Source organism: Budorcas taxicolor, chromosome 3 (genome assembly GCF_023091745.1).
Source record: "Budorcas taxicolor isolate Tak-1 chromosome 3, Takin1.1, whole genome shotgun sequence".
NCBI classification, from domain to species: Eukaryota; Metazoa; Chordata; class Mammalia; order Artiodactyla; family Bovidae; genus Budorcas; species Budorcas taxicolor.
In genome coordinates, this window is record NC_068912.1 from 365,742 (window position 1) to 376,370 (window position 10,629).

Here is a 10,629-nt window from a genome sequence, read left to right on the forward strand (position 1 = left end):
TCATCATCCCGAGAGGAGGATTCGTTTCCATTCTTCGTTGGGGAGGGAATCCCGGTGTTTCTGACTCAAAAAAGAAGAGGCGGTCTCCTCTTGAAACCCGAAAGGAACTCCAGGGGTCGTGCCACCATTTCAAAGACCCCCTTTGTCCCGGTGCACTCCAGACACACCTGTCTCCCCTGCACTGACTCGACGGTCACCCCGGGGACTGACTCAAAACATGATGGCAGGTGTGACAGTCCTGTGGCACCACTGATCCTTATTTTAAACACGACAGGAAGCCTGAGACTGCTTTTTCGGCTGGAGAGGAGAGCGAACTTGCATGGCTCCACTCCGGACGAGGCCCTGACTCCCCTGTAGACTCCCCAGAGTAACCACGAGATCCATGTCCACCCAGGAAGGATCCCCGAGTTTCCGGCCTCAAATCCAGATGAGGTTCTCGGTCCCGGCAGCGACTGCAGAGGAATCCCCAGGGGCTCTTCGGGACTCGAGTGGAGACTGGACTTCCCTGAAGCCCGCGAGCGGGTACCTGAGGTCCCCGTCGTAACTCGAGAGGAACCTCGAGTTTGCTGTGCAAACTCGAGAAAAACCAGGAGATCCTCCCCTCAACGCAAGCCGAGGCCCTTTTCCGCTGCGGCGTCTCAAGAGAAATCCCACCATCCGTCCTGAGCCCTGAAAGTGTCATTGACATCCTTGACACAACTCAAGAAATTTCCCAACATCACCATCTGCAATCGAGAGGAACCCTGAGGGTCCTGCCACAACTCAAGAAGAGCCCTTGTTCTCCCTCCTCCTCCCAAGGGGAGGGTTTGTTCACCTTCTTCGTCGAGGAGGGAATCCTGGCATTCCTGTCGCACCTGAAGAGGAGGCGTTTTCCACTAGACGCTCGAGAGGAACTCCATGGGTCGTGCGACAATTTCAAAAGACAGGCAACTCAAAAATTCCCCAATATCCCCGTCTGCACTAGAGAGGAACACCGAGGCTCCCGCCACAACTCGAGAATAACCCCGGTTCTCCCTCCTCAACTGGAGAGGAGGGTATGATCCCTGCTTCGGGGGAGGGAATCCCAGCGTTCCCGTCGCACCTCAAGAGGTGGCGGTCTCCACTTGATGCTTGAGAGGAACTCCAGGGGTCGTGCGAGCATTTCAAAAGACCCCCATTGTCCCAGTGCAATCCAGACACACCTGACTCCCCTGCACTGACTCGGCGGTCACCCCAAGGACCGACTCAAAACATGATGGCAGGTGTGACAGCCCTGTGGAGCCTCGAGAGAAAGCCATGCATCCATATGGTCAACCCGACAGGAAGCCTGACACTGCTTTTCAGGCTCGAGAGGAGACTGGACTTGCATGGCTCCACACGAAACTAGGCCTGACTCCCGTGTGGATGCCCCAGAGGAACCCCGAGTTCCATGTCGGCCGTGGAGTAGAAACCTGAGTTTACAGCCCCATCTCCAGATGAGGACCTCGGCCCCGGCAGCGACTGCAGGGGAATTCCATGGGGCCCCTCGCGACTCGCATGGAGACTGGACCTCCCTGAGGCCCCACAAGCGGATTCCTGAGGTCCCCGTTTTAACTCGAGAGGAACCCTGCCACAACTTGTGAAAAACCATGAGATTCTTCCGTCAACGGGAGCTGAGGCCCTTTTCCACTTAGGCATGTTGAGAGAAATACCACCTGCCTTTCTGAGCCCTGAAAGGCCCCTTGACACCGTCGAGGTGACTCAAGAAGTTCCCCACATCCCCATCTGCACTCGAGAGGAACACCGATGTTCCCACCACAACTCTAGCAGAGCCCCGATTCTCCCTCTTCATCCAGAGAGGAGGTTCCGTATCCCTGCTTCATCGGTTCGGGAATTCTGGCATTCCTGTCGCACCTAAAGAGGAGGCAGTCTTCACTTGATGCTCGAGAGGAACTCCAGGGTTCTTGCCACCATCTCAAAAGACCCCCGATGATCAGTGCAATCCAGACACACCTGACTCCCCTGCACTTTCTCGATGGTCACCCTGAGGACCGACTCAAAACACGATGGCAGCTGTGACAGACTTGTGGCTCCTCGAGAGAAAGCCACTGATCCTTATGGTCAACACGACAGGAAGGCTGACACTTCTTTTCCGGCTCAAGAGGAGAGCGGACTTGCATGGTTCCACACGAGATGAGGCTTGAGTCCCCTTTGGACACCCCATAGGAACCCTGAGATCCATGTTGGCCCTGGAGAGTAAACCTTAGTTTCTGGCCTCAAATACAGTTGAGGACCTCTGCCTTGGAGCTGACTACAGAGGAAACTCGAGGGGCCCCACGAGGCTCTGTGGAGACTGGACCTTCCTGAGGTCCCACGAGCGGGTCCCTGAGGTCCCAGTCATAACTCGAGAGGAAACCCGCCGCAACTCGAGAAAAACCAGGAGATTATCCCCTCAAGGCGAGCTGAGGCCCATTTCTGCTGCGCCGTCTCAGGAGAAATCCCACCTTCCCTCCTGAGCCCAGAAAGGGCCCTTGACACCCTTGAGGCAACTCAAGAAGTTCCCCGATCCACGTCTGTACTTGAGAGGAACACCGAGGGTCCTGCCACAACTCAAGAAGAGCCCAAATTCTCCCTCCTCATCTCGAGAGGAGGGTCCGTTTCCCTGCTTTGTCAGGGAGGGATTCCCGGCATTCCCATCACACCTCAAGAGGAGGCGGTCTCCACTTGACGCTTGAGAGTAACTCCAGGGCTCATGCCATCATTTCAAAAGACCCCTGATGTCCCAGTGCACTCCAAGCACACCTGACTCCCCTGCACTGACTCGATGGTCACCCCAAGGACCGAATCAAAAGAGGATTGCAAGTTTTATAGCCCTGTGGTGCCTTGAAAGAAAGCCATCAATCCCCATGTTCAACCCAACAGGAAGTCTTACCCTGTTTTTCCGGCTCAAGGGGAGAGCGGACTAGCATGGCTCCACTAGAGACGAGGCCTGACTCCCCTCTGGATGCCCCAGAGGAAACCCGAGAATCATGTCGGCCCTGGAGAAGAACCCTGAGGTTCCAGCCTACTCCAGATGAGGACCTCGGACCCAGCAGTGACTGCAGAGGAATCCCAAAGGGCCCCTCGCGACTCATGTGGAGACTGGACCTCCCTGTGTCCCCATGATCAGGTTCCTGTTGTCACCGTCATAATTCGAGAGGAAACCCTCTGCAACTCGAGAAAAACCAGGAGATTCTCCTGTAAACAGGAGCTGACGCCCGTTTCCAAAGCAGCATCTCGAGAAAAATCCCACCTTCCCTCCTGAGCCCCGAAAGGGTCCTTGTCACCCTTGAGGCAACTCTAGAATTTTTGTGAAATCCACGTTTGCACTCGAGACGAACACCGAGGGTCCCGCCACAACTCAAGAAGATCCCCGGTTTTCCCTCCTCATCCCAAGAGGAGAGTCCGTTTCCCTGCTTTGTTGAGGAAGGAATCCCGGCGTTCCTGCCGCACCTCAAGAGGAGGTGTTCTCCACTTGATGCTCGAGAGGAACTCCAGGGGTCGTGCCACCATTTCAAAAGACCCCCGATGTCCCAGTGCACTCCAGACCTGACACCCCTGCGTTGACTCGATGGTCACCCCAAGGATCGACTCAAAACAGGGTGGCAGGTGTGACTGCCCTGTGGCATCTCGAGAGAAAGCCACCGATCCCTGTGGTCAACCCGACAGAAAGCCTGGCACTGTTTTCCCGGCTAGAGAGGAGAGTGGACTTGCATGGCTCCTCTCAAGAAAAAGCCTGAATCTCCTGTGGACGCCCCAGAGGAAACCCAAGTTCCATGCTGTCCCTGGAGAGGAAGCCTGAGGTTCCGGCATCAACTTCAGATGCGGACCTCAGGCAAGGCAGCGACTGCAGAGGAATCCCAAGGGACCCTTTGCGACTTGCGTGGAAACTGGCCCTCCCTGAGGCCCCACGAGCGGGTCCCTGAGTTCCCCGTCATAAGTTGAGGGAACCCCGTTGCAACTCGAGATAGCCAGGAGATTCTCCCCTCCACGCCAGCTGAGGCCCTTTTCCGCTTGGGCGCCTCGAGAGAAATCCCACCTTCCCTCCTGAGCCCGAAACTGAATATATTTTTTCCAGTTTCAAAACACATTTAATATCTTGATATATCATCTTGGCTAATTTCAGGTGCCTTGAATAGCAATTAAATGTCTTATTCCCCTTCCATATTTTATCATTAGCATCTACAACTTGGGACATGAAGCAAAATCAATGAGGATGTGCTAATAGAAGGTAACCTGTAAGTGATACTGTATTGTCATCAAACTGTTAGTTATTTCAGTTATCTTGAAAATGCCAAAAGAATTTTTAAAAGTAAAAGGCATTATGCAAACAGTTAGTATACTTAAGGGCTAATATCTCTATTAATCCATTCAACTTACTGCAGTTTTTAAATGCACATAAAATACAGAAATTGATGCAATTAAACAAAATCTTCAGGATCTTATTTAATTATTTATTTTCTGCAGGCTTAATTACCGGTCCCCATGATCACCAATGGTTGTGGCTCAATTTAACTACACAAATTTATCAACCTTTCATATCCTTAACGATAACATAAGTAAAAATTATAATTTTTTATCAAAAGGTTTAGGGTTTTTCGAATTTTAAATATTTGTTCTCCCTCCTCCCCTCACCTTAAGACATTTCAAATAAACTAAAAATAACCACATCTCACCTGCAACATTCCTTAGCAATCATTTGGTGTATAAAATTTTAACCATGCCCCCAGTTATTTTAAGACACAAAAATGACTGCCTACCAATCTGTCTTGTCAGAAGTTAGAAATACTACATTTAAGAATTAACTTGAGGGTTTCAAGTTTCTTCCAGTTTAGACATTTATACCTTGTCGCTTTTGGACGTTACTGTAACATTGTTTGTAATACTTTAAACCCTTAGTAATTTAAAACACTAGTAGGTATAACTTTATTATATTTTATTTACACCCATACTCAATCAGGCAAACTGTAATTAGGCAAATATATTCATACTATGTATTTATATCAATATATGAAGTATTGTTAATTGTACCATCTACTGAAAACTAAGAAATTGAGAAATCCCTTTTCTGAGCAACTCCTATTTGATACAGCGTGTCCCTCCCCCATAGGGTAAAGGGGAGCGAAGGAACTACACAGAGTTAGGAAAGTTTCACAGGTATCTTCAAATTGCCAAGCTAACATTTTTGTACTTTTAACTACTGTGGGGGCTTGAGGGCAAATGAAGCAAAATTTGACCCCTGAAGTCTATCAGAGCAACTTGCCAATCATCACTATTCTGTAAAAGACTTGCAGTTGATCCTTATTGAATGGAATTACTATATTTGTTACTACTTCTTTTTTTTTAAGTTCCATACTCCTCTTTCTTCCTTTTAAAATTAATTGTACAACCAAGCTGGGATAAGATAAAACTATTTTTCTTGGGGTCACGAGTAGATGGAACCAATAGGCCTTCTTGTCACAAGCATCTTGTTTTGTGGCAAGAATAATTTAATCTCATCTTTTGGCAATATTAACCTTAATTAACTGACCATTTAAGCCTCATCTATTTTAACAAAAGCAAACTCTGTCTCACTAGTTCACTTTCTCTTAGAACTGGGATTAGGATCGTTTTATAAGCAATCAAACAAAAGGCTTTAAATGTGCAGTAGTCAGTTTTAAATGTGGGCATATCCAATTACCATCCCCTAATGATTTCTGGAAATTATTTAAAGTTAGTAAACAATCTCTCTGCAGCTTTAAAGGGACATTATCAGTTTTTAAAACGTTTGGCAGGCCTAAATATAAGAAGCAAGTAAAGAGGTGTTATACAATATCTTTATAAGCTTTTCCAATGATCTTTCTATAACCCACATCTGATCTATAGCTTTTTAGATGACAAGTAACCCTCTAATCTTTGCTTGAATACCTCCAGCAAAGGGGAGCTCACTACTCACCAAGGTTTTAAACTCTCTCTTACCCTTTTCCTCTACAGCATTCCCATCCTGCATACCACTTTCTCTAATCCCACCAACTCATTTTCAGTAGTGTGTGTTGGCCAGGAGCTGGGCCAGTCTTTCCCAGTAATGCAAGAAACATCTGTTCTAGTGTCTTTACAACACTGATATTTTATTCCTTGAATTAAAACATCTTTTAAAGGCCTAGAAGCTGCAATTTTCTGCACCCAAAAAGCTAGATCACTAGATCTAAATCCTCTGGGGCTCCTAGCTTGAGAACTCAAGGTTTTTCTGTCTGATAATAAGGTAAAAGCAAAAGAGGTGCTATTCTTTGACCTTTATTAAATTGCACAGTTTTAGCAGGTGGCAAGATCAAAACTTTAATTTCTCTAGTATAATCAGAATCTACTACACCAGGCACCACCGAATTTTTTTTTTTTTTTAAAGAAAGCGAGCTACATCCTAGCACAAGTCTTCAATGTCCTCAGGCAGGGTCTAGCCACTCCTGTTGGACTCTGAGCAATTGGCACATCAGGGGTTAATATTGTTGCCATGGTGGAGTTGAGGTCTAGTCCTGAGCTGCTGCTGCTGCTGCTGCTGATAAGTCCTGGGGTTAATTGGCGTGGCTTTTGGTCTCTGTTTAGCAGGACATTGCCAGAAAAATGTTCTATTTGGCCTCAAGAGAAACATTTTGTGTTTGTAAAATCCTTCTTATTATGATTATTTTTCTCTCTTTTTCTCTTTTTCTCTTCCTTTTCTCGTTTTTTTTTTCCCCCTTGGGTGAGGCCTCCCTGAGGGGATTTTTTGCAAGGAGCAGGTTCTGTTTTAAAAGCTCCTTTTGCTCAAAAATATTCTCCGTATCCTTTTCAACCTTAAGCAATGTTCCGGGAGGCTTTGGATGCAAAGTGGGGAGTTTTTAAGCCCTGGGGAGGCTCAAGCAGAGGTTGCAGTGATCCCTTAAATAAGAAAATGTTGGATAAATTTTTAAAGGTTTGCGTAGAGTGGGAGGGGGCTCTCCAGGGCACTCGGCCGCTGCATCCTGTAAGCACTCTCCTTTCTCTGGAGGAAGAGTAAAGTCTCCCTTCTTTTCTTTGCCAATGGCAGAAAATATGATCTGCATAGAAGGTGGAGACCCACTACCATCCACCGCTATAGCCTTTCCCATAGGCTAATTAACAGCCTCATGACGGGGGTCCAGAACATTTCTAATCATATTCCACAGAGCAAAAGCATTTACATGCCCATGCAAGGTATAATAAATTTTTAGCTGTTTTCCTAGCTTCACCGAAGTATCTAAATCCTTTTTTTTTTTTTTTTTTTTTTGGAAAACAAGGACATTGCTTTTGTAACACTAGCCTTTTTATCTTTAATTTATCTTTTGTTTAACAGTTGCTAAATTACTTCTATAAAGAGTTGTCATTCTTTTGACTCATTGTTACCCGTGTCAGAAAATTAAGATTTATAGAAAAGTTTGCCTTAACAAGGGTTTTACCTTAGCCAAGGGGGGTTTTCTTTTCAACCCTATAAAAGCAGCTTTCTTTCAACCCTTAGAAAGCAGGTTTGTTTCAACCCTTAAACTGGGTTTCTTTCAACCCTTAAACTGGGTTTCTTTCAACTCAAAACTTCCCACCCCTCTTTCCCTACCTATCTTATGCAGGGGGGTCCGCAACACCCTGAGTGGGGTCCTAGCCATCCCGAAAACTGCACACTGGGGGAGACCTACCTTTGAATAGCCTGTTCCAGGCACCACGTGCTGGGGTCCAGCCCTGGTGGATCCAGGGAATTCAAAGCGTGGATGGCGTAGGCGAGGAGAACTTATTTATTAATTAATATAAGATTAGATTAGGGAGAAATAGTGTAGTAGGAAAATTAAGTGGAGAAAGAAGGCTAAATAACTTGGTTTACATGGGAAGCCAATAAAGTTCCAGACAAGGAGCTTGCACCATCTACGTTAGGCCACCGGCGTCCTCTTGAATATCGGGGGGTGCCCCGCCTTGAGCTCCCCCTCGTGTGGATCTTAAAAGCCAGGACAAGTAAGTAGACATGGTGAGCCTCCAGGCCCCAGAGGGGAATTCAGCCAGAAATTAGAGAGGAGACACGGGGGAAACCAGTTCAGCGACTGGCCCATCCTCTATTGTTCAGAAGGCTTTTTATACTTTTTCATTATACATAGAGATCAATGGGTAACACAAAGTTATGCAGCGTTAGCAGCCCAGACTCTTATCAAAAGCAGGCTTTTCTCTCTGCATACCTAGTCGTATACACAAGTCTTAGGTAATTTACATCATATTCCAGGCAAAAGGGCCAATTAACATTTTACAGCCTTTTTTCTGATAAGGGTTTGTCAACCAGAAGACTTATTTGAGTTGACCTTCCCAAAGTCTGGTGTGACTCTCAGAAAGCACTAAATAAAGTTACATTCTTACATAGCAAAGATACAGCAATTTATAACAAGTAAAAGGAGTACAGTGATTTATAACAAAAGAAAAGTACTTAACTCAAAAGTCTAGTGCTGCTAACATCAAAAATATTATATATCCCTTTCCATATCCCGTTTACATTAACATCCTCCCAGGTGCCTAAAAGATAAAGAATAAGGAGGCCTGGTGGCAATCATTGAGTCAACAGTGAAATCCTGTCACCAATATGGTTTTTGGCTCTTTAGGAAAGGCTCTGTATCTTTAAGATGCTTTTAAGGTTTGTCTCTCATGGTTGGGGGGCTGTAAGAAATTCACAAGCTGTAAGAGGTCCGGGGGAACCTGTGAGGCAAGCTAGAGAGCTATCAGAGGGGTTTAACTGAAACATCCCTTTCAAAAGCAGAAGACTAAAGCCCTGATTTGACTTTTTCCAGAGAATATCACAAGAGTGGAAAAGCAGAGTACAAAGGCTGGTAGATTTTTGGTTTTGGGGGTACATGCTCAGGCAATTCCAGGGGGAACCCTTGAAACCTGATCACGTCCTTGCATTTTGTCAGGCTTCCTTCGTCATGACCTTGTCATGGGCGGGATTCCTCATGCTGGCTCCTGGCATTTCCCCCTTTTTAATTTTTTAGAAAAAATTCAGGCGCAGTTCGGTCGTGAGATTCTGAATGCTCTGCAAAGAATCCGGACAATGCAAGGAAGAATGATTATGAGCAGCAAGATTATAAACAGTAGATAGAATAGTCTTTCCAGAAATGAATTCAGAGAAGGTGTGGAAAAAGTCTTTGGCTTCTCCTGTGGCAGTTAAATCTAATCGGGAGTGTTCCAAGGTCTGAATCTGATTATGAAGTTTCCCTAAGTCTAAACTAATATCTGAGCTGTTCCAAACACCTAGAATATGGTTTTTTAACATATTGGGTATTTGCACTTGTTGAGTCAATTGATAATGCTGCCACAGTAACAATAACAATAACAGTAACAGTTGTTGTTACACAGCAAGAACATAATTATCATATCAATAAGTTGTTACAGTTACAGGACATTTTTAAAACAACAAAAGAGCAAACAGTATTTTGAGGAATTAAACAAGATGAAAGCATACATGGTTCACAAGACACTACATTGGGTCCATTTGTACATTAAGTTCCCTGGAATCATCGGTTATAGGAAAACATAAGGAGAGGATATACAAGCCAAAATAGAGTAAATAGAGTCATTTTCTGGTCGGAGTTTACGCTACAGCAGCTGTCAGTCCTGCTGGGATCTTGATGTTTATTTTGACTCTCCTGCTTGCTGCAGAGGAATCCCGAGGGGCCCCTCTCGAGTTGTGTGGAGACTGGACGTCCCTGAGGCCCCACAAGCAGGTCCCTGATGTCCCCATCGTAACTCGAGAGGAACCCCACGGCAAATCGAAAACAACAAGGAGATTCTCCCCTCAACGCGAGATGAGGCCCTTTTCGCTGCGTCGTTCCAGAGAAATTCCGCCTTCCATCCTGAGCCCCGAAAGAGTCCTTGACACACTTGAGGCCACTCAAGAAGTTTCCCAACAACACCGTCTACACTCAAGAGGAACACCGAGGGTCCCGCCACAACTCAAGAAGAGCCACGGTTCTCCCTCCTCATCCCGAGAGGAGGGTCCGTTTCCCTGCTTCCTCGGGGAGGGAATCCCGGCGTTCCCGTTGCACCTCAAGAGAAGGCAGTCTCCATATGACGCTCGAGTTGAACTTCAGGGGTTGTGCCACCATTTCAAAAGACCCCTGATGTCCCAGTGCACTCCAGACACAACTGACTGCCCTGCACTGACTCGACAGTCACCTCGAGGACCGACTCAAAACACGATGGCAGGTGTGATAGCCCTGTGGCGCCTCAAGAGAAAGCCACCGATCCCTATGGTCAACCCGACAGGAAGCCTGACACTTCTTTTCCGGCTCGAGAGGAGAGTGGACTTGCATGGCTCCACATGAGATGACACCCTGATTCACCAGTGGATGCCCCAGAGGAACCCCGAGATCCATGTCAGCCCTGGAGAGGAAACCTGAGCGTCCAACCTAAATTCCTGATGAGGACCTCGGACCTGGCAGTGAATGCTGAGGAATCAAGAGGGGCCCTCGTGACTAGCATGGAGAATGGACCTCCCTGAGGCCCCACAAGCGGTTCCCTGAGCTTCCCGTCGTAACTCGAGAGGAATCCTGTGGCAACTCGAGAACAACCAGGAGATTCTCCCCTCAACGGGAGCTGAGGCCCTTTTCCGCAGTGGCATATTGGGAGAAATCCCAC